The sequence below is a fragment of the Typha latifolia genome, chromosome 13 (assembly GCF_019914945.1).
Source record: "Typha latifolia isolate L0001 chromosome 13, TyphaL0001v2, whole genome shotgun sequence".
Lineage (NCBI taxonomy): Eukaryota > Viridiplantae > Streptophyta > Magnoliopsida > Poales > Typhaceae > Typha > Typha latifolia.
The window spans coordinates 8,389,997-8,415,602 of NC_133098.1; the positions used below are offsets into that span (position 1 = coordinate 8,389,997).

The 25,606-nt window shown below is 38.6% G+C and overlaps 1 long non-coding RNA gene across 1 annotated transcript; it reads left to right on the forward strand.

Moving 5' to 3' along the window:
• The first annotated feature begins 428 nt into the window (after positions 1–428).
• Positions 429–23,523, forward strand: LOC140800040 (uncharacterized). Its single transcript, XR_012111137.1, has 2 exons — positions 429–785; positions 22,267–23,523. It is a non-coding gene; the product is annotated as an uncharacterized lncRNA (long non-coding RNA).
• Positions 23,524–25,606: the final 2,083 nt, after the last annotated feature.

Below are 25,606 nucleotides of genomic sequence, written 5' to 3' on the forward strand. Positions count from 1 at the left end.
TGATGCGTATATATTACATAGGTGATGCGTGACATCTTTTTTTAAAAATCTCGAAGCGCATATTGTTGAAAATTAAAGCGTACATTTTTTATAAGCAATGCGTATAAATTATATTGGTGATGCATGATGTTTTTAAAAAAAAAATTAGAACGTACATTTTATGTAGGCGATGCGATAAATTACATAGGTGATTCGTGACCTTTTTTTGAAATCTCGATATACATATTGTTGAAAATTAGAATATACATTTTGTAAAAGCGATGCGTATAAATTACATAGATGATGCATGACGTTTTTTTAGGATATAAATTTCTTGGGATTGTTAGGGCTAAATTAATAACAGAAGTCTGAAATTGTAATTTAATAATGCTGCAAATTAGAAAACTAAAAGCTTTTTGCTGCACAGCCTAAGACCAATAATAATAACTCCAAAGCCTCAAGCCCGTAAGACCGGAAATGGAAAGAAAAGAAATTACGATGGTACGGTAATCCTAGCACTAGTCCACTGAGTGGGGTTCCCATCTCTCTGTTGTCACGCTTGACCCGTGCCGTCGCCGGCCACCCTGGCCTTCTCTCTCTCCTTCCTCGCCCACCCCCCACCCCCCACCCCCCATTGTCTGCGACTCTCTTTCCCTCACTGTCGCTGTCGCTGTCGCTGCCGACGTCGCCGCTATTGTCGTTGTCGTCGCCCGCAACCGCAGCTGCAGCAGTCATCCCCGCAGTCTTGGCCATCGGCGTTGCAGCCGCAGCCATCGTCGCTGGTCTACCCACATGTTCTATAGTAGGTAGCTTCTCTCCCTTATCTCTCTCCCTAACACTTTCTTTTCGTTTTCCCCACTACTCTCGCTCTCCTGGTTACTTCCTTTCTTCTCTGTTCTTTGGTTTCGGGGCTTTTGAACAACCACATGGACCGCAGTCCTCGGATTCGGTTGCCCTTCTGCAACCCAGTTGTTGATCCCTCTTAAAATATTTGTATCTTGGAAATACTTCTACAAATGCAAAAAATCTCGTATAATGTCATATCAAAATTGCTAATCATTCGTGATGTTATTAGCAGTCTTATTAGTAGCATCTGTGCTATAAGCTATTTAACCTCCACATTATTGTTAGCAACTATTCTTGCCATAATCATCACCCTTTATTTATTACCGTATTGGCGTTCCTATAATGTTATAGTTTGTAATCATGCTACTCTTATTTCGATCAGCGTAATTTATTCACTTTTCCTTCATCCATTAGGCCTTGATTTAGAATATGTTAAGATAATAGATAAGTATGCTTTGTTAAGAGTATAAATTTTCTCGCACAGACTACATAAATAACAATTAGCACTTCCTTCATGTTAATCCGTAGAAATCAAGTTATGCATGTTTGGGTGAACTCATTTTGCTTATGATTTTGTGCGCTACACATGGCTTATCATTTAGCACACTGCCATTATAGTTAGTAAGTCATGGTTTGTATTTATTAATATATGGATACCTTATAACTAATGCTATGTTCATATACTTGTAAGTGAAACCTATAAACCCACGTTCAGAGACTCCTATTTAAGTATAGCCTCACTGTATCATACTAACATTGAGCTAGACAGTTGTTGATATTATCAATAAAATAAATTATCATCTGAATTATTATCAAGCTCTAGCGTATCATCATCCTTGTCATCTGTTTTCTCATCCGACTGGTATCTAGAGAAGTAAAAAGAGTGCTATTAGTAGTAGCTTGAGCAACTCTACTGCTTCTCTTTGATGTTAAATGCTCTTCAGCTCCTGAAAGCTTCGTCACCATCTCCTAAATTAATCCTTCGCCTGGGACATTATCCGACCAATTAATTGCATTATTTCTCTCTTTTGAAGCCACATGATCCTTCTCTTTTGCTATCTTTTGATCATTCATTCTTACATTAAATTGTATGTAAACTAGATCATTCAACCATTTTACTTTCAATCTATTTCTTTTCTTTGAATGAATTTGAAATCAAAGATCAAATTAATATGACAATAAATTCATTAGTTAGAATTTAGAATTGACAATTTAATCAATATAATGATATATTACCCATTTAAATGAGCTCCAATTTTTTTCACATCCTAAGGAGCTACTTATTAAATTAAGAATCTTAATCGCCATGTTTTTCAAGTAAGGGGTATTGGCTCTATATACATTCCATCAATAAGCTAAAAATTATAAAAATTAGAAAGTAACTTAGTAACATACATAAGAGTAAAAGACATATTTTACTATATATGTTAAATTGTTAATTACTAACTCGGTTGAATTCATCATTATTAATTTTTCTTGCTAATCTTGCTAATGGCCTCCCAAAATTCCTACTGGCATCCTTATATACTTTTGTCTCCATATTTGTAGCATATACTTGAATAGACTGATCTGGGTAAAAGTTCTAACAACTAAGGAAATCATCCATTTTTTTAAATCGCTCTTTATTTTATCATGATCTCTATAAAAGTAGTATGAATTTAAGTAATATGCAGCAGTGTAGAGATGTGTATTGAGCTTTTAATTTGTGTAGTGGTTAATTACATCGAGAAAAGGCTTGGAAGAAATCTTATTATTACTGAAAATATTCTTTATTTCTTTCTTAGCATCTTTCAATCCACCATATATAAATTTTATTGGTGGCTTTCTTTCACCATTAACAACTCAAAGCAAGGGAGTGAAAATTTTAGTTGTTAATGCCATTTGCCTCTAAAATTAGTTATTGAGAATAATAGAATAAGATCTCTTTTCTTTAGTAACTTTTACCATTTGCATGCTAAATATTCATTAGAAATAAACATAATTCTTAATTTTTCTTTCTTCTCCAAAAGACTCTACAATATAAGAAAAGAAGCAGCAAATCTTGTAAACCTGAGTCTCACTATCTCTCCTTTTCGTCTGAATTGATGCATTATTCTTAATTTCCTATTGTTATGGATTGAAGTACTGGTTGATCCCGATCCGTATCGCCAAAATGGATTGATCGATATGGTCGATCACCAATCTGAATCATTCGAAACAGAAGGTTGATACAATCGATACGACCGATATGTATTATTTTTTCGAGCACCCGATCTCGATTTTTAGAATCGATACTTAGAACCTTGCTTATTATGTCCATAAATGAAGACTGTGATTTTCCTCTCATGTTTATTTGCACTTTTAATTCTTTTTTTTTAATCCTCTCTACTATTAAATCTATACGATTAGTGGCACAAGACGTCCAATATATGCAGGGATATCTTTCTTTTAGCAACCGTGCAGCTGCTAATTAGCAGCAGCATTATCAGTCACAACTTTAAGAACATTCTTCTCTTACACTTCCTTGATACCATCGACAACAATATCATGGATTTATTCGTCTGTATATGCATCTTTAGAGTAGTCAACAAAATGTAGAAAATTAAACCCTAACTCACAATTGACACATAAATTCATAATGCTTCTTCCTTTTCGATTTGTCCAAGCGTCAATTATAATTGAGCAGCCATCTTTTCCATGCAATCTTATGATTCTCCACATTATCATTTGTTTTAACTATTTGCTTCTTTAAAAATGGCCCACACAACTCATGTATAGATACCCGCTTATACCCTAGGCTATACTAACCAACTACTTCCATCAATATATGAAATGCTTTGCAGCGACATTAAAGGAGATGCCACATTTGTAAACACAGTGAGTTATGTAGTTGTTCATTTTGTCTCTTTCTTCTTTTACAAAAATATCTTTTATATTTGTTTGTTCCATCTTTCCTAATTCTCTAATTGCAACTTCTGGATCAATAGAGGTAAATTTATTCATTGGATCTCTACTCCTTGGTCTTGTATTTCCAACATCTAAAATTTCTAAATACTTCTTCTCTCTTGTTTTCTTCTTAATTTTCTTCTAATTCTCCTCTAGATGATCCTCAATATTTGTTTTGCCTCATCACTAGCTTTTGGACAAGACACAACATCACTTATAATACAAGCAATATGCTTCTTGAATTTACTAATTTTTTCCCTAGTGACCTTTCTACAAAATCTACATTTTATTGTGTTAATATCATTCTTATTAGTAAGGTAACCATATTTCCACCTTATATTAGTGGAGTTAGTAGGTACAAAATATTTAGATGATATTGACCCAGTCACAGACGATGTTTGAGAGGAGTTAGTGGTTATATTTGATTATCTGTATGTAAAATTGGGCCCATTGGGCAATTGACAAATTAATTAGCATTTAGCATTTAATTCACAAACTATAATTCATTATTTTACAAACTAATTAGCAATGAATTCTTTGACAGTGAAAAAAACAAAATTGGGTCCATTGGGCAATTCACAAACTAATTAGCAAGTAATTCACAAACAAACAAACTACATTTCAATGATTTCATAATTTAATTACTTAATTAGCAATTAATTCCTTTGACCTGTAACATAAGTGCATAACAAATGAACAGTAATTACTAATTAGAAAAAAATTTAGGACAGTGAAAGAGAATTGATTCCTCAAAGCAGGAAGGCATGCTTGCTACCGAGAGTGAAAGGGAAGAAGAGAGAGCAAGGAAGCTATCCTACTATAGCAAGGAAGAAAGAGAAGGGAACGTAGCCTACTGTAGCAGGGAAGCATGTCGGCTTAGAAGAAGAAAAAACTGAGTGAAAGGGAAGGAGAAGAAGAAAGAGAGGAAGAAACAGATATGTTACTTGCCACTGTTGTTACTGCTTGCCACCACCGCTCCAGAGAGGAGGACCGAAAAAGAGGAGCAGTTGAGTTAGAGTTAGGACAGATTGAGTGAGGAAGAGGCAGATTGATTATTTATTTATTTATTCACCTATTTATTAGCCCGACCAGTTAGCTCAACCCATATTACCTAACCCGCTTTAAGGGATTGTATTCCAGAATGAGAAGAAAGTTATTTCTGAAGTAAACAGAGGCTTAAGTAAATTGCTTTCTATTAGTAGTGCATCTTCACTAGGTTGTGATTAATAGCTATTTGACTTTTGTTTTATACACGAACTCCTTGTGTCATTTGGTAATATGCTCTTATTCATCTTATACATGCACGTATACCCTCATTCATATGTTTTGCTGCACATTAGTCCACTCCATTGAGCAAATTAATTGCGAAGAATGACGGTACCCGAGAGGTCCCCCAAGGCAAGGTGTGGAGACATGCACTAATAGTGCTATTATTATTACTATTATTAGGTCCTATGTCTAAAGTTCTATTATGTGGATCTCAGACAATCTGGTCACCTGTTTGCCAGGAGCTGACGATATTATTGCCTAGTGGTTCTCTCTCACTGGGATATGTTTTGGGGTGTGTTAGCATTGAGAGCGCCTTAAAAGAGATGTGCTTGACATGAGATTATGTTGAACACCATACTTCATGAAGTTTGTGAATGTGGATGATACTTTGCTCTCTACTGTTGCTACATATTCTAGAATGACATCAATGTAAGTGGAGTGTCGGAAGACCTTAGAGCCAATCATGTTGGATGGTCTATTGTAGCTTGTGCGGGCTATACTGTTTGGCGGGCAGTTAGCTTTTATCATTCTACTGTATGTTCTGATTTTTATGTCATATTTATTTGTCAGAATCAGAAAAAAAAATTTGGGGGGTTGAGAGAGGAGGGTGCATGTGCTCTGCACGTGCAGCCCTTCCCCTCTCCCTCTCTGGCATGCGACGAGGAGCAAAAAAAAAGGATTTTATCTAATCCGAATCAGATTAGATTTGATCCTCTCTTAATCTATAAATTAAACCCTAAATTTTTCTCTCCCCTTAATCCCCTCAGCCCCCTCTTCCTCCTCTATTCTTCCTCTCCTTCATTTTCTTTTTTTTCTCACCGTCGGAGTCGTCGCTGTGGAATCGAATCGCCGGAGAGCCGCCTGAGCAATCAAAGACCACCATACGACTCGTTGGTAAGCCTTCTCCCACCCATAAATTTTAATTAAAGTTTAATAGGGTAAATTGAAAATACCTAATTTGGGATTTCGGCTTCACCGGTGAATCAGGTCGGTCGACGGTTTCGGGTCACAACCGCATCGTCACCGGAAGCTTCGTGTTCCAAGCCCGGTGTCGGTAATGTCTTCTAGGGAGCCCTTGTTGCTCCAAACGACATCGGCCTCGGCGTCGGCCATCGGTGGTGAGTTCTCCTCCACCTCGAGAGGACGACGAAGTAAAGAGAGAGAGAGAGAGAGAGAGAGAGAGCCGAGAGGTTGAGGGTGGTCGTGAACCGCCGCCGGCAAGGTCGCCGGCGGTCACTCCCTCCCTCAACCCTTCTCTTCCTCGCGTCAGTCGCAAGAAGAGAAGGGGTTTGGGTGGGGCTCGGGTTTAACCCGAGCCAACCCTTTTCTTTTAAGTTTTTGGTTCGGGTTCGGGTTGGATTTCGGATCCAAAGACCCGACCCGAACCACTTATTTGGGTGGGCTGCGGGTTAGCCTGAGCCCAAACCACTTACCCAGCCCGATTAGTCCCGATTAGTTCTTTTTTTGAATTGGGCCGGGCCAGCCGTAGCCTAGCCCAATCCAATGGGTAAATTAAACCCATTTTAGTTCTTTTTAGTTTTTAAAATTTAAAAATATTGATATTATTCAAATTAAAATGTTTATTATTATTTATTATTTAAGGTGGTGATTTTTAGTACGTGAGCTAGAGATTTGAGATTTCGGTTGTCTTGCCTAGACTCAGGTGAGTGGATTCACTCACATATTTATTTTATTATATTTCGTACCTGTCAGACCATGTAAATTTTCTGTGTGCAAATTATTTATTTCACCCTTACATGCAAGAAAATTTAATTGTTACAATTTCTGTGTGCAAATCTATTTATTTCATCCGTTCGTGCAAAATTAAATTCTTATATTTTCTGTCATTATACTCAGTGCATTACCATACTTTGTCCAAATATTAAATTTAGTGAAAAGAAAAATGAGACTAGTATTGGTACGACTTAGAGAACAGTCCCGGTATAAATCGTTTGCGATTTTCTGTGGTGACTCAAGTCTATCTGAAAGTCCAGGGGAACAGTCCTAGGATGAATGAATAACGTGGTGACTTTCTTATGTGACTAGCGGGGTTAGGGAACAGTCCTAGGATGAATAAGAAATTTCCTAGGTGACTCTAATTTCTCTCAACGGTTAGAGGAAAAGACAGAGTGTGTTGATCACATGGTGATACCATCTGATGACCCTAATCGGATCAGTTATGAAGAAAAGTCCCGAGCGTCATCTCGAGGTGACTTCTAGTTGATGTGGATCCACAGGGTTTAGACCCATTGAGACATATGACAATATAAATATTGAAAAGATGTTAATATGTTGAAACCGTGCAAGGTTACAAGTTGTGACTCTCTCTATTATTATCATTGTTATTATTTAAATAGCATGCCTATTGCATATTGTTATGGATATTATTGCTTATAGTTTAATTTTATTCAGCTTTAATATGATTTAAAATTTATTTGGTTTTCAAGTGGATTCCACTCACTGAGCTATAGTTGTTGGCTTATGGATTCTTTTTTTTTGTATTTATTTATCTATTTCAGGTAATAGTCAGCGGGGCGACTGAGCGAGATGTACCCGGACTCCACCTCCACTTAGGATTCACCTATTTATTTTTTCGCTCTTTTGGATTTTATGCTTTAGATTAGAAGATTTATTTATTTCGTTAGAGACTCAAAAACAATAATATTATTTTATGTTTATTGCAATTAGTATAAAATTTAATAAAGCAGATATTCATTTTATTTATGTATTTGCCATCGTACTCGTAGAAAGTATTATTAAGGCTTCGTGTATCTCAAGCATATGGAGATGCATGGCCGGTCATAATTCCTATTTCGGGTCGTGACAAAGTTGGTATCAGAGCCTAAAATTTTGTTATTCTAAATCACCCTTAGAGTTGTGTGGAGGTCCGGCGGCATAAGCTCAGGTTCGGTATGAAATTTTTAGTATATTCAGTAAAATTATTTTTATCTCATTTATAAATCTTGAAGGGGCAATATGTATATGCATCGTCGTCGACGAGAAGCTACGGCCCGAGTTTATTTCCGGGCCCGGAGTAGGGAGCAAGAGTCAGCTCCTGCTCAAGCGCCAGCTCTTGCACCCACTGCTATTTCTGGTTCGGGATCGGAAACTGCTTCTACCCAAACTCCTACTCCTATCCAGACTCTTGCCTTCCTGCTACTCATATAGTGGTATCAGTGCTTCAGACCCTTCTTCAGGCCATTGGAGGACAGTCATCGCAGACTCCGGCTATATTAGAGTCAAGGCCCCTTAGTCTAGATAGGGGTACAGTGTTTGAAATTTTTTTGAAGGCATCTCCACCTGCCTTTAGAGGGACTACTAATCCGATTGAAGCTGAGACATGGCTATTGCGAATCGAAAAGATATTGCGAGTATTGGATTGTTCAGAGGATCAAAAGGTTACTTTGACGACCTATATGTTTGAGGATCGGGCAGAGCATTGGTGGTAGATGATTGAGCGCCAATCTGACTTGGGGAAACTTTAAGAGGATTTTCTTCGAGAAGTACTATCCTCGGGCCTTAAAGAAAAAGAAACATGATGAGTTCTTTGAGCTGAGACAGGGAGGCATGTCTATGGTGGACTTTGAGGCGAGGTTCACTGAGCTGTTACGATTTGTTCCACATATAGCAGCGAGCGAGGAAGAGAATGTTAGCTTCTTTTAGGATAAGCTGCGGCCAGCCATCAGAGATAGGATATCACTATTCTAGTGTCAGACACTTCCAAAAATGGTGTCTAAGGCACTTCTCGCCGAGAGAAACATTGGGGAGCTTCGTCAAGAACAAGAACAACAGTATCCACAGAAGAAGCTGAGGTACCAGGAGCAAAACAGAGAAAGTGGTCAGTCGTTTGGACAGCCCTTGAGGGCCGGGAGTGGACCAAACCCTTATGGGGGAGGTCCCAAACAGAGTCAGCTTAAAAATTGTACGAGGTGTGGACGCCCCCATTCGTCTAGTGTTGGGTGCAATGGAGTACCCCGAAGTTGCTACAACTGTGGAAGACCGGGCCACTTGGCGAGAGATTACAGAGCACCACGTGGGGGATGGCGTCCGACTTCTCAGTAGGATCAACAGCATCGACTGTCCCAGTCTGGCACAGCGAACAATAGGCCTCCAGCGAGTAGCGGAAATCTAGGAGCGAGGCTAGAGAATAAAGGAAGAATTTATACTTTGACGCAGGAAGAGGCTGAGCACTCACCATCCATGGTGCAAGGTACATTATCTATTTCTTCCATACCAGCTAAAGTCCTTATAGATTCTGGAGCCTCACACTCTTTTAGTTCACCTGATTTTCTTTCCTTATTACCTATTGCACCTAAGATTATGGAATCATATTTAGCAGTGACTACACCCATAGGGAGGACCATACTTTTAAATCTTATTTGCAGATCTTGTTTAGTAGAGATAGATGATCAGAAACTTTCAGTAGATCTTATTTGTCTAGACATGCATGATTTTGATGTTATACTGGGTATGGATTGGTTATCTGCACATCATGCAATAGTAGATTGTAGAATGAAAAAGGTTACATTTTCTATCCCGGAGAAGGCAGAATTTTTCTTCCAGGGTGAGTGGAAGATTCCTACGACCAGTATTATCTCAGCACTTCAAGCAAATCGATTAATGAAGAAAGGATGCCCAAGTTTTTTGGCATCGGTAGTGGGCGTGGAGCGTGCAGAGCAGGAGATTCATGAACTTCAAGTGGTAAATGAACTTCTAGATGTTTTTCCCGAAGATCTACCTAGTCTTCCACCTGATAGAGAGATAGATTTCACCATAGATCTGCTCCCTGGCACTGAACCAATATTAAAGGCACCCTACAGGATGGCACTAGCAGAACTTAGAGAACTGCAGACCCAACTTCAAGAGTTGCTGGATTTGGATTTTATTCGTCCGAGTGTATCACCCTGGGGAGCACCAGTTTTGTTTGTAAAGAAGAAAGATGGATCGATGCGTCTTTGCATTAATTATCGAAAGTTAAATAAAGTCACTGTGAAGAACATGTATACACTACCCCGGATCGATGATCTTTTTGATCAACTGCAAGACTCTCAGGTCTTCTCAAAAATTGATTTGAGATCTAGTTATCACCAATTGATTTGACATCTAGTTATCACTAATAACCCACATGACTAGACGAATACAAGGACGTCAGGGATTAGCCACCTTGATGATAGGATGTCGGAAGCATGGTGGATTGTTACGATCCGACAACAAGAGTCAAGTCGGTTAGGTTAAGTTGAGTCGAGCAAGTCGAGTCTAGTTTGTTATTTTTAATTTTAAATTAAAATGGATATTCTGTGAATTTAAGTCTAATAGAGCGAGCTGGATCTGGCTCACTATAACTCTTAATTTTAGAACCCCTACCAAGCTACCAAACTCTAATCTACACCTCCCCTCACGAGCCACCCTACCCTACGGCTGACCTCCACCATCCCACGGCCGTCCGCCACCTTCCAACAACTACCGCAACGTCAATATTCTTGTTTCACCCCTGTTTCGATCTTCCCTCACCCTTTTGGCCATAACTTCTTGCTTGATCTCCAAATCCACTCAAACTAAAGCCAAAAGAACCTTAACATGTGAGGCTACCACCCATAAAATTTTAATAATTTTCCTATGGACGAATTGTTTCAGATCTTGTTCGTAACAGTGTGTCCCCTGTGACATTCATATTGATCCAGTCCTACTGTTTCTTGATACTCCAAGTCATTTCGATAAAGCCAAATATTACAAGATTCAAGGATAAGTTTCACACCACTACCCTCAAGCAAAGGTTTCACACCTAAGTTTTTCTGATGATAAGACTTGTCCTTGGTGACTTTGAGCAATGGACTAGGACTTTCTTCATACTACCCTAGCCTGTTGGGCTCTTATCGTTCCTAGTCACTTCAGTCAAGCCAAGTATCGTCATGCTTAGGGATTGGTTTCACTCCTTCATTCTCAAACTAGGGTTTCACACTCAAATCTTCCTAATGTCACAACTTGTCATTAGTTGCAGAAAGGGCACTGATTATGGGGACGAGAAAAGAAGTCTACAGGGATATGACAGTGGTGGATGAGGTTTTGCGGCTACAAGCAAGCAATGGTAGGTGAGGGAGTTCAGGGAAAATGGCGTTGGTGGTGGTGGAGCGCGACACTGGCGGTGCCGACATCAGTGAAGAGCGATGCTGGATGTCACACCCAGCCTAGACACATGACATGCCATGTAACCTGAGAAAACAATCCCAAAAGACATGAAGCCAAAAAAGTAAAAAATTATTATAATTGGAATAAAGTCAAAGATTTTAATTCAAAAATTAACTAACTAAAATAATATCTAAATTATTCATAAGGTTCAACAACTACTAATCTGACATGAAAAGAAAATCTAAATAACTAGAACTAATCCATAAACTCCTAATGTGGAGATTTTAACCTCGAGCTTGGTCTCCAAAATCCAATTTTAAATTATTCTGATCCGCTCCCGAAAAAAATAGATGTTTAATGAGCTCGATGCTCAGCGAGTAATCTCACTCTATCTATGAATATGTCTAACAATAGAAAAATCAACAAGTGATAAATATAATATAGTGCACAAGGAATCATAACTCATATATAACAAATTTCTCAAAATAAATATATTTTTCAGAAATTTTCCAAAACATATGAATTATGAATATTGCACTAACTTGCAAATCTGAATAAATCACTCTTTAAACAGAATTTATATATGTTGAAATTAATATCTTGGATACCCGACCAAATTGATAAAATGCCATAGTTTCTCTTTAATTGGTACTTTGACCGATAGCCACAACGCACTACCAAGTCACCATCAGGATGGTGCCCGAGAATTTTCTATATAGCCGATCCATGTAAGGTTGTAGTAGGTACTTTGTAGTGTTCTACTAACTTTTCACTGGCCGTTGAGTAAAATTAGAGTTACTGGGACAAAAATTTAGGAATCTTTTTCCTAATCCGACAAGAGTCACTTGGTAGCACGCCGCAATGAATATTCTAAGAATCTTTTCCCTGGACTTATCTCTCAAAATGGGTTCCAAATATCTCTTTCACTAAGATAACTCATACTGTCTCAATCTAAATCAAATCATGATCATATACTTGTAGATTCTTAATTTTTATCAAAAAAAAATCATTATACATAAATTAAATAATGCATAGATGTCAATGTATTTTGAATCAAATAATTTTAACTCATACTAAATATCTAAAATCCAATATATCTCATTATCTAAAAGAGATTATTCTAAAATTAAATTTCTAATTCTTAATCATGAATACTAATATTAAATAAACATTTCTGTGAACCAATAAAGATTAATGAACCAATAAAATACAATCATGAAAGTCTAATTATCACTGATTTTAATGAACCAATAAATATACTTAAAAGAAGAGATCATAGAGATTCAAACATCTTTAAACAGATTTTATTTAATGAAAGAAAATTACTACTAATTTTTCTGAATTAATAAAACAAAATATGAATGAGAAAACTTGCCTCATGCTTATTAAAATAAATTCTGATTTTAATTTTTTCTTTAAAAATCACTGTTACCGAATCCATCCTTTTTCTTCCCTTCTATTGACTTTACTGCTTCTGCTTTAGTACCGTGTTTATTGTAGCAGAAGACCCCTTCTCTCTTTTTTTTTTTTTTTGTAAACCTCCTTCCTTCTTTCTCCTTTCTTCTTCTTTTCTTCTTCTTCCTTTGTTGCACTCCCTTGCCACTTTGCCGCCGATGCTAAAGTTTGCCACTGCCGAAGTCCACTGCTAACGCCAAAGTTCGCCGCCGCTGAAATCCACACTGCCTTTCTCTCTAAAGTTTAGGATTTCTCTTCTATATATATATTTTTTTATTGCCTAGTATGTATATAAGGAGATAAATCCTAGAGAGATACGGGTTTAGTTCTTTTGTTTTCCTAATAGGATTCTAATACTGATTAAAGATAAGTGCATTATCATCCTTATCGTCATTATATATCTTTATTTTATTTGTTTTATTTTTATTTTTGGTTATTACATTCTATTTCCCTTAAAAGAAGTTTCGTCCTCGAAACTTGCACAATCATAGTTAAAACTACTACTATGAAGTAGGTGAATGTTATGACATTCTAGTAAAATACCTAATTTACTTAACTAATGACAATAAGGATCTACAAATTAATTAAATCATACCATAACCATCAACTAAATAATTATGGGTATTTCTCTCGCATTTCATCCTCGAGTTCCTATGTAGCTTCTTCAATTGAATGAATTTTCCATTGAATCTTCACAAGAGATACTATGCGTCTACAAAGTGATTTATTCATGGTATCAAGAATCTTCACAGGCTTTTCTTCATAAGTCATATCTTCACGGATTTGGAGAGGTGCATAATCAATAATGTGATCTGAACTTGGCACATACTTTCGCAACATAGACACATAAAAAATATTATGTACTTCTGCTAGTTTAAATGGTAAGGCCCCACCCTATAAGCTATTGGTCCAACTCTGTCTAGAATTTCGAATAGCCCAATGTGTTGAGGAGTTAGTTTTCCTTTCTTTCCAAATCTAATAACTCATTTCCAAGGTGAGACTCTCAAAAATATTTGTTCACCCACTTCAAACTCTAATTCTCTTCTTCTGTTATCATCACAACTTTTCTGGCGATTTTGAACAATTAATAATTTCTCTTGAATAGCAGCAATCTTCTGAGTAGCATCGTGGACTAATTATGGTCCTAATAACTATCTCTCACCAACTTCGAACCAAAAAAGTGGAGATCTACACTTGCGGCCATAAAGAGCCTCATATGGAGCCACACCTAAACTAGAGTGGTAACTATTATTGTAGGAGAACTCAATTAATGACAAATAATTGTCCCGTCCCAATTACCTTTCCATTCTAAGGAACGAACTCTCAACATAACATATCCTCAAGTGTTTGAATAGTTCTCTCAGATTGCCCATCTGTCTATGGATGGTAGTAGGCAAAGCTGAAATCCAATCGAGTCTTCAAAGCTGATTGCAGGCTTTTCCAAAATTTAGACACGAAACGTGGATCACAATCAGATACAATAGATATTGGTATTCCATGCAGTTAACAATTTCATGTATATAAATCTGGGCTAGTCGATTAAGAGAATGAGTCATCTTGATAGCAATAAAATGAGCCGACTTAGTCAATCTATCTACAGGCCTTTGGTGTTCAATTTTAATTTGCTGGCAACTTAGAAATTGAGCTACATATTCGACGATATCTCTTTTCACACCATTCCACCAAAATTGCTCTCGTAAGTCCCTGTACATCTTTGTACTTCCAGGATGGATACTAAAACCTGAACTATGAGCTTCAGTTAAAATATCTTTCTTCAGCTGTTCATTAGCAGGAACACATATTCGACCCTGAAATTTAAGTAATCCCTATGTAGATATTGAAAATTTAGGTACTTACCTTTCTCGAATTCTTCCTTGATGTTTTGGTACTAAGTGTCTTCTTCTTGCATTACCTTGATGCGGTCTAGCAGTGTAGGTCTAACTGTAAGTTGGCCATATAGAGCTTCAATACCATGTGGTACTATTTCCACCTCAAGTCGTCTGAGATCCTCTAAAAGGTGATGCTAAATTGTAAGCAATGAAATAAGTGCCAATGACGACTTTCTACTTAGAGCATCTGCCACTATATTTGCTTTGCCTGGGTGGTAATTGATGCTAACATCATAGTCTATGATTAACTCCAACCATCGGCGTTGTCTAAGATTTAGCTTTTTTTGTGTGAATATATATTTAAGGCTTTTATGATCTGTAGAGATAGAACAAGACTCTCTGTAGAGATAATGATACCAAATTTTAAGAGCAAAAATAATTGCCGCCAACTCAAGTCATGAGTGGGATAATTCTTTTCATGAGGCTTTAATTGTCGGGATGTATAAGCAATGACTTTATCATTTTGCATAAGTACACAACCTAATCGATGTCGTGAAGCATCTTTGTAAATGATGAAATTGCTACCCACAGTTGGGAGTGAAAGGATTGGTGCTGAAATTAATTTTGTTTTGAGATCCTAAAGGCTATTCTCACAATTATCTATTCATTCATATTTCACCCCTTTTCTAGTCAAGTGTGTGAGTGGAAGGGAAATCCGAGAAAAACCTTCTACAAATCTTCTATGATATTTCGCTAATCCCAAGAAACTACGCACTTCTGTTACTGAGGTAGGTGTAGGCCAATCCACTACAACTTCAATTTTCTTTGGATCAACACATACTCCTTTACTGATCACATGACCCAGAAAAGATACTCTATCCAGCCAGAACTCATTTTTTAAACTTGGCAAATAATTTCTTCTCTCTCAAAGTTTGAAGGACTATCCTTAAATGTTCCTCATGTTCCTCCTTCTAGAATACATCAAGATATCATCAATGAAAACAACAACATACTGATCTAATTGAGACCTGAATACTCTGTTCATCAAATCCATAAATGTTGTCGATGCATTAGTAAGTTCGAAGGGCATAAACGAAAATTCATAGTGACTATAGTGAGTCCTAAACGCTGATTTAGTTATGTCTTCCTCCTTGATTTTTAATTGGTGGTAGCCTGATCTCAAATCAATCTTGGAGAAGACTTGAGCTCCTTGCAATTGATCAAATAAGTCTTCAATGCGAGGCAAAGGATATCTATTTTTAATTGTAACCTTGTTTAGCTCACGATAATCAATACAAAGATGCAAAGAGCCATCCTTCTTTTTCACAAATAAGACTGGTGCTCCCCAAGGTGATACACTAGGCTTGATAAAACCTAGGTCTAATAATTCTTACAATTGAGTCTGCAACTCTCGTAGTTCAGCCTTTAGCCGGTGCCATTTTGTATGGAGCTTTAAATATTGGTGCAGTACAAGGAGTTAAATCTATTGTGAATTCAATCTCACGATATGGTGGTAATCCGAGAAGTTCTTAGGGAAAAACATCACGGAAGTCTCTCACAATTGAAAGGTTCTCTTCTATGCTTGGTGTTGATTTTTGCATGTCTACAATAGATGCTATGTAGCCTTTACAACCTTTCTTAAGTAATTTATTAGCATGAAGTGCATATATAATGCTTGTTCGAGGGAACCTTTTCTCTCCCTGAAAGAAAAGTTCAGGTTGACCAGGTAGAGTAAAAATAACTTTTTTCAGCCTGCAATCAACTGTCGCATGATGGCGCAGCCAACCAATCCTACCAATAATGACATCAAAGTCATTCATCTCTAGAGATATAAGATCCACGGGAAGGCTCTTGCCCTCAAGTTCCACCATGCAGGAATTGCATACATAGTCTAAACATATAGTACTCCTTACTGGTGTAGAAACAACTAGACAAGTATCCATAAGCTCAGGTGTGATAGATAACCTATTTATAAATGCAGGTGTAGCAAAAAAAATGTGTAGCTCCAAAATCGATAAGTACTTTTGCTGGCATGGAAGAGATGCAAAGTGTACCTTAAACTACAGTAGGAGAGTACTCGGCATCCTCTTGAGTCAAAGCATAAACACGCCCTTGAGCCTAAGGCCTTGGTTTTGATGCTCCAGAGCTGACTAAAGATTTTTGATGCTTAGAGGTAGCTGGTGATCTGTAACTTTGTGCTCCAGGATTTGTAGTGGGTTCTTGAGTTTGATATTGCTAGTTCTGGGGTGCTAAACTCCCTCCTAATGGTGTCCGACAATGAGAAGAAATATGACCATTATTTCTGCACTTGAAACAAACACGCGGCACTCCATTACAATCAACTCCTATAGAATGCATCAGCTTGCATCTTGGGCATGGTCCTTAGGGTTTCTGCCTATTGCCACCACTCAAATAGCTTGACATATTCTTTGATTTGCTTGATTGGTTTGCTCGCTGCCTTGGCTTGGATTAGGATTAGGTTTTTGCCTTTCGCCTTTCTCTTGCTCTCTCTCCAACTTAGCTTCCTCCAAATGCCTTTCAATAATCACTGCCTTAGTGGCCAACTCAGCTTAAGTCTTACACTCATGAGAAACAACATGATCCTTATTGTAATTCATTCTTCTGCCTATTGCCACCACTCAAATAGCTTGACATATTCTTTGACTTGATTGATTGGTTTGCTCGGCTGCCTTGGCTTGGATTAGGATTAGGTTTTTGCCTTTCGGCTTGCTCTTGCTCTCTCCAACTTAGCTTCCTCCAAATGCCTTTCAATAATCAGTGCCTTAGTGGCCAACTCAGCATAAGTCTTACACTCATGAGAAACAGCATGATCCTTATTGTAATTCATTCTCAAAAATCATCACTTTATCTTCCTCCTTTTCAACCCGGTGCGGAGCAAAGCGAGACAATTCAACAAACTTAGCCTCATAATCTGCTACAGACATTCTCTTGTTTTAGGGTGAGCAATTCTAACTTAATCTGCTTGCGAAGAGTAAAAGGATAATATTTATCATAAAAGAGCTCTAAAAATTTGTTCCAATTCAATTCAGTTTCCTTTCTTTCAAATTGACATTTCAACGATCCTCAAACATATAGGATCTAAAGTAGACTTTTCATTCATCTGTGCATTGTAGGTGCTCAAAGATCTGCATTCTCAAAAGCCAAGCTTCTGCTTCAACTAGTTCAATGGAACCCTAGAAGGATGGTGGCGAAGTCTTGAAAAATTTATCAAACGAAGTACCCCCGCCAACCCTAACTCTAGTGGGCTGAGCAGAAGACGTAGCTTGATCACTAAGTGTCTGTACTATAGCTTGAAAAACATGAAGTATCTGATTAGCAGGCGCGGAATTAGTGGCAGGACATGTAGGCATTTTATTCTGGGTATTAGTCGATGCTGGATTGCTATTAGGAACCACTGACACATAATCTGCCGCAGGGGGTATATCTGCAGGACTCGGGCCAAGCTCAAACTCTTCATTAGCAGTAATATTGCTAGCAGTCCTATGAAAATCTCGTACTATACGTCTTCGTCTAGGAGGCGTCGTCTCTAAAAGGATAAAGTCAAACAAGCAATAAATATAATAACACATTTCTTTTCTATTATCAAAAATGATATATTCTCTCTATATTCTTTCTTTCAGTAATTTATTACTCTGAACTTTGAGACCAACCTCCACATGACTCTATTGGTTAGATTTAAAAACCTAGGCTCTGATACCAATAATTGTCACACCCCGCCTAGAGACATGACATGCTATGTAACCCAAGAAAACAATCCCAAGAGACATGAAGCCAAAGAAAGCAAAATTTATTATAACTGGAATAAATTTAATTCAAAAATTAATCTAACTAAAATAATATCTAAATCATTTATAAGGTTCAACATCTACTAATCTGACATGAAAAGAAAATCTAAATAACTAGAACTAATCCATAGACTCCTAATATGGAGGATTTCAATCGCGAGCTTGGTCTCTAGAATCCAACTTTTATTTTGATCCGCTCCTAAAAAAAATTGATATTTAATGAGCTCGATGCTCAGCAAGTAATCTCACTCTATCTAATTCAAAAAGCATGAAAAATGTTGATGTAGATGATTTATTTTTTTTGGTTGTTTTGCTCACCTATGGCAGAGAAAAAGGTTGATGTAGATGATGATGGACTATTGGATGATGCACAAACACTCCACGTCTAGTCGAATCTTGCTTCTCGATTTCACGATGATGATTGGTTTTTCTCGTTCCTATACAACGGTGATCTCATGCGAGTTGAGGCTCGTCATACTCGACATGTGGTGGAGTTCGTGATGATCCAACTTTCGTAATGTAGTGTCGAACAAAGGACAAGTATAACGCGGCATAGAACCTAGAAGGTGGGCCTTCTATACTTGGTGGAAATGGTAATAAAGGTTGGGGAAGATGGGTAGCACGAGTAAATTAATAGGTGACGGAGACAAAATGTGGTTTAGAGAAGATTTGAATCCTAAAAAACCATTGCTCTAATACCAAAATGATGTGAAACAATGAGATAATTAGGATTCTAAGAACAATGATGGTTACAAAGCGGAAAGGAATGTGATTTTACACCTCCATTCTCAACTAGGGTTTTACACTCAAAACTTACATTGGAGATAAATCTCAAAAAAAATTATTTTTTCATTTACCCCGATTGAGTAAAAAAGCTGACCTATATATAGATGTTACAAATGACAATAAACAATTATACCGTAAACAATTTTAAAAAAGTAAATATAACTCTAGACACCATAAATAGCAAATATATTACAAAAATAATTAACTTAAAACTAATTTCCTGAAGGAGTAATTGCACTGATACATGTGCCTATGTAAATATGTCACTGATATTCGCATCATAACCATTTACTTGCATATGAGGCCAAATTCACTATCTTTTCCCAAACTACCCTTCTACTGAGATTGACAAGAGAGTAGTTTCTTCTGTGTAGTGTGGGTTTCTGGTCAAACATACAAATGCTGCTTATGGAACAGGAAGACACGATAGGGTGATAAATGCTAGCTCTCTCCCCTACGTATGATAACTCTATCTTTTCTGCAACATATGATTATTTTTTTGACAGATCTTGCTAGCTACAATCACATATTACATTGATTTAAGTGCGGAATAGATCAGATAAACATTCACCAAAAGATAACCTTATCTTTTCTAGAATGTACTACGAGATTTTCTTACGGATCATGCTATCTACATTCACGTACTACATGATTTAAGTACGAACTAGATTTGATAAACATTCACTAGAAAATGACTTTATCATTTCTGCGACGTATTATGGAATTCTTTTTACAAATCATGCTACTCACATTTACATATTCCACTAATTTAACTGTGGAATAGATTGATAAATACTCATTTGAAGATTATTCTTTTTTAGCAATGTATTATGTAACTTTTTTATGGATCATGCTATATCTACATTCACGTATTGCGTTATTTAAGTACGGAATAGATTTGATAGGCATTTGTCACGACCCGTAATAGGAATCATGACCGGCCATGCATCTCAATATACTTGAGACACACGAAGCCTTAACAATACTTTCTACATGTACGATGGCAAAATAAATAAATAAAATGAAAATCTTCTTTATTAAATTTTATTACTAATTGCAATAACATAAAACAATGTTAATGTTTTTGAGTTTTTAAACTAAATAAATAAAACTTCTAATCTAAAGCCTAAAATCTAAAAGAGCGGAAGAGTAAATAGGTGAATCCTAAGTAGGGTGGAGTCCGGGTACATCTCGCTCAGACGCCCCGCTGACTATTACCTGAGATAGATAAACAAATACAAAAAAAAATAGAATCCATGAGCCAACAACTATAGCTCAGTGAGTGAAATCCACTCGAAAACTAAATAAAATTCTACATTATATTAATGCTGAAAAAGATTAAACTAACAGCAACAATATCCATAATAATTGCAATAAGCATGCTCTTTAAATAATAACAATGATAACAATAGAGAGAGAGTCACAACTTGTAACCTTGCATGGTTCCAACATATTAATATCTTTTCAATATTTATACTGTCATATGTCTCAGTGAGTCTAAACCCTGTGGATCCACACCAACTAGAAGTCACCTCGAGATGACGCTCAGGACTTTTCTTCATAGCTGATCTGGTTAGGGTCATCAGAGGGTATCACCCTATGATCAACACACTCTGTCTTTTCCTCTAACCGTTGAGAGAAGTTAGAGTCACCTAGAAAATTTTCTTATTCATCCTAGGACTGTTCTCTAAGCCTGCCAGAGTCACTTAAGAAAGTCACCGCAGTGATCTAATTTAGGACTTTCCCCTGGACTTCCAGATAGACTTAAGTCACCATGGAAAATCGCAAACAATTTATACCGGGACTTTGCCCTGCTTGTTGAAGAAGGTTTCGGCCACGCCCGTATTTCCCACAGCATCTCCATCATCATTTGATTATTGATGGCCATCTGTTTGGAAAGAGACCCCAACACGGCTTGAACGCTAGGTTCTTCCGTATTCTGATTAGATCGGGCGGTTCCACGGGTGGAAGTCCTTGCAATCGTTTCTCCCTCCTCTATTGGGAGAATCTCTTCTTCATCATCTCGCCGTGCAGCCATGGATCTGGTTGTCGTCATTGGAAGCGCTTGTCCGAGGAAAGGTGGCTCTGATACCAGCTTGATACGATCACACCTCTGGCTATGGAGCTTTGATACCAGCTTGATACGATCTCTCCTTTAGGGCTAAAGATCGCTCTTTTCTAATTCTCAGATCTGGACTAGATCTTGCACGGAACTTTGAAATAAGATCCCGAAATATTCCGCCGTCGGATTGACGTGAAATTTTGATATGTTTTAGGCCCGGAAAAGAGCTTTCCAACAAATCAAGTTTCAGGCAAATCGGAGTTGGGGATCTCGAGATATCATTCGTTTAGTGGACGAACGTCAGGATGCTCTGTTTTGGATCCGTGGATGGAGGCACGAGATCCTAGGTAATGGTGGATGGTGGAGGACCGGCGTTAATGTGGTGGCACCGGTGAAAAGTGATGGTGGAAGGGTTGTGGTTGATGGAAGGATTAGGGCAAGTGTGGGATAGATTGGACGAAGGGGGAGAAGAGGGCCACCCCTAAGGGACTAGGGTGATTAGCCGGACGAGGGAGGTTAGAAGCGGCGTCGCCGGGGATTGAGAGAACGGGAGCGAAGAAGACGAAGGAGGCAAGGCAAAACTCAATCTCAATAATCAATAATAATTTTGGTTGCCTACCACATCCTTTTATAAGCTAACCAACAACTCAAATTAACCCTAAAAACACAATTTTCGTCGACCGCGTTCGAACTCGCCCGACCGCGTTCGAACGCACCGAATTAGCTCTTCTGGATTTGCGAACGCGATGCAGGCGTTCACAGTGCGTTCGAACGTACAGTACATTCTCTTCACCACGTTCACAACCCCGTTCACAAACCGCGTTCGAACTCACTCCACCCGCGTTCGAACGCGACTTACAGAAAACTTATTTTAATGGAAATTAAACACTAAAACATGAAGCAAAAACACTCCTAAAGTGAATCCATGCTCGAGACGACATCGGTGAAGTCCGAATCGTATCAATCCCCAGGTATTAATTCATGATATCATTGCACATCTACACTACTATGGAAAAGTTAAAGAAAGGCTATAATTCTAGGGATAACTATATCCATTCCTAGAGCTAAGTTCTTACATAAATTGCAATGGGAAAACAAAAGAATTTTCAACAGAAATTTTTTCTTGCTTCGTAATTACTAATAGTTACATTGTAATTTCATGTTCAACATTGGTTTATCGCAGGATTAAAATCAAGTAACTCAGATTACTCCCGTTTGAGAGTAAATTCCCATTTAGCGATGGATCTGTCAGCACCAAGATGGAAGGGTAAGGGCTTTGCAGAAATAGCCAGTGCAAATCATGTCAGCTATAGTCGTGCAACTTCAAAGCTCTCTATCACTGTCTGAATCTATTGCTTTGCTATCTGGCTGTGATGCTTTACTCAAAGCTGGAACAGAGTTGGTTAAGCTTCTAAATCAGTCCTCATTTGGCAAGAAAATTGCCACCTCTAACAAATACAACAAGCAGTGGTTCCAGCTGGGTCCAGAGGAGGCTTAATTTGCCATGCTTTGAGGTGCCTTAAGATCTCAAGAGATAGTGATGAACCAATGACTGATGTGGAATTATGGGATCACTTGAGAACAAAAAGGAAACCATTCCCTGAACTCTACAAGGCATACTCACATCCGTGGTCTAAGAATTGGATCGTGCGATCTGGATCACAGTACAGAGTAGATTTTGTTGCTTATCACCACCATCCTGCCCTTGTCCACTCAGAATATGCAGTACTTGTGGTTTCAGAAAGTGAAGATGATGAGAGCAATGGTCGACTGAGAGTGGTCTGACTGCACTGCACACTTCGGGTCTGTGGTGGTGTTGCAAAGACACTGTTGGTTCTTAACATAAAGAACTGTGGCACTGGGAAAGATTTATTGAATTGTTTGAAGGAAGTTATTGTGAGTGAGAGGACAATCACACAATGGATACCAGAGCAGTGACATGAGGACTGTGACTTGGTTGAAGCTGATGTGTGATGATGCTGATGGAATTCTATGAGGGGAGCAACGTTCACACAATGCTATTCTCGACTCCAATTGCTGATCATGTTCCTCGTCTACTACATGATATTGGAGTTATTTGTCATGGACTTCTCTAAAATGCTGTTTTTTCTTTTATAAGTCCATGGATGGCGTGCAGCTGTTTTCATTGGATTTGCAAGGATCAAAGTATCAAACATTCCATCAGATGCTTCCAGTAAAATGAAGTCACCCGACATTCCATAATGCCAGTCAGTTTCCTGAAGAAGCAACGCAATATCAATATCATAGATGATATCGATTGTGTATATGATAGCAATTGTTAGAACATAAAAATAGAAAAATCAATCTATTATTTGTTATTGAGAGCATGACTGTAATCAAGGTATGATAAGAGTTGTAAACAAGGAAAATCCAAAATATTCAGTACAATCATCAATAAATATCATAAAGATTTTTTGCATATATTTCCTGCAAAAAAAATTATTTGCTTGTATGCCTTTTAAAATTGCTCCTTCAACTTGCTTGACACGGTTCGGGCAGATCAGTCGGAATCGACATCGCTGGTTGAGCTTGAGTCCTTTGAGCCCCTTTGAAGTTGAGCTCAATCACCCTTGATCCATCTTAGCTAGCTTCCTTATGCTCTGATTTATTGGGAAGTTTTGGACTCGGAAAAGGGGCTAAGTTGGCTGAACCAATTTGACACGAATTCATCTCGACCCGATGTAATGTCACGCTCACTATGGCCTTGGGTAGAGCTATCGGTGGCCGAGGCAAATCCAGCGTGTCTCCCTCAGCCCTAGGTGGTTTATACACCCCCAACAACTGTGATAAGTCCTCGTGACACCTGATTTGGGGCAGCCCAACCATCGAATGCAAATTGGCACCGGCACTTTGCCTGATTCCATTCCATCACACATATTGCCCTTTAAACTTAAATTTTAGCCACATATCCTTGAAGCCAAATGTAACGAGACCCAAGCCATAGAGCCATTGGGTGCCTAACATGACATCCACTCCCTTGAGAACCAATAGGTGAAGATCCAATTCCTAGGAATCTTCTTGGACCTTCAAGGTTACCAGTCGGCACAAGCTATTTGCTCGAAGGGTGCTTTTGGTGTCGATGAATATCCGCATGACATAACCTTTAACAGTGCCGTCAATTCAGAGAGTAGTTGTTGCGGCGGATCCAGAATAAGCATGGAACGATTCAGCTTGGACTTTCTCGCTATTTTTCAGAGGTCTTTGAATAGAAATCTCTTCATCTAAAAGCTCCTTCTTGGTTCAACAGCATCATCTTCATCCGCCTCACTCAAAAGCATCACCATCGCAACTGCTAGGGCACGTTTGTGCGTGGGCCTGAACCTTTTGTCATAATAGAAACAAAGCCCCTTCACTTTCTATCTTCCACCTGGGCTTGTGTGAGTCATCAAATTGGGGCTCTAGGAGGTCCCCTCACTCTTAGAATCGACCGTGGAAGGGGGAAAATACATAGCTGTATGCAATAGGCCAACCAACCGCAATAGGGACAGTAGCGCCATCACGATAGAACTAATTCGGCCCGTTATGGGCCCTCAGTTTGAAATGCCTGTTTGACAGTGACCTCCCTCTTGTCTCCACTGGTTGCTTGTGAGAGAGGGCCTCTTTTATGTCCAACAAGGCCTAACTTATGTCGGAAAATATGGAAACCATGTCTCCATAGCTTGGTTTGTTGGATGAAGCTAGTGGAGGCGAGTGCCGCCGTGGCGGGGTTGAAGTGGAGGATGCTTACCTCCAAGACTTCTGTGGGGTCTGCGGCTTGAGAAGTATCCCCTTGATCTCTTTTAGACATGGATCTAGTCATGATCATGGTCTCCGATGAACAGTGGCTCTGATACCACTTGTTATGACTTGATATCGGCCACCGACTCAAGCTAGGGTGCAGGAACACAATCTGCGCATTCAGTGGAGAATATTCGTCAGATACTTGTTCAATGCTAGAAAATTATGAAACTAGATGGGTTCGTTCCGTAACCTTCTGATCTATAATTGCCCTCCTCAATTTTAGACTGTAGCTAGGTCTAATATCGATGAAGTTCCGGTGGTGGTGTTGGAGGCGAGTGGAGGTGATCTTGAGTTAAAGGGCTAAAGGTGGAGTTGCAAGTCTCTAATGGTCAGAATGTGGTGGGGCTATGGAGGGTGGTTTAGAGGGTGGCTAAGGTGTTCTAGGGTGAGTGAGGGGCGGTGGAATGAAGAGGAGAGATCAGGGATGAAGATGGAGGCGATGGTGGTGTGGGGCAGCTCGATAGTGGCGTTCGGCGTGGTGATGATGGTGGAGATGAAGGCCCGGACGTGGGTGCTTTCAGGCAAGGTTTGCACGTGATAAAGGGTGAAGGAAGAGGGGGGAGGGGGGAAGGTGGTCGGTGCCCTAGGAGATGTGGAGAGATGACGGAGGAAGAGGAGGATAACTGGCGGCATGGTGGCCCTTGCGGCTAGTGATTGAAGGAAGGAGGGGGAGAAGAGTTAGGTCAAGAGGAAAGAAGGAGATAGAGGAATTGATTAATTAG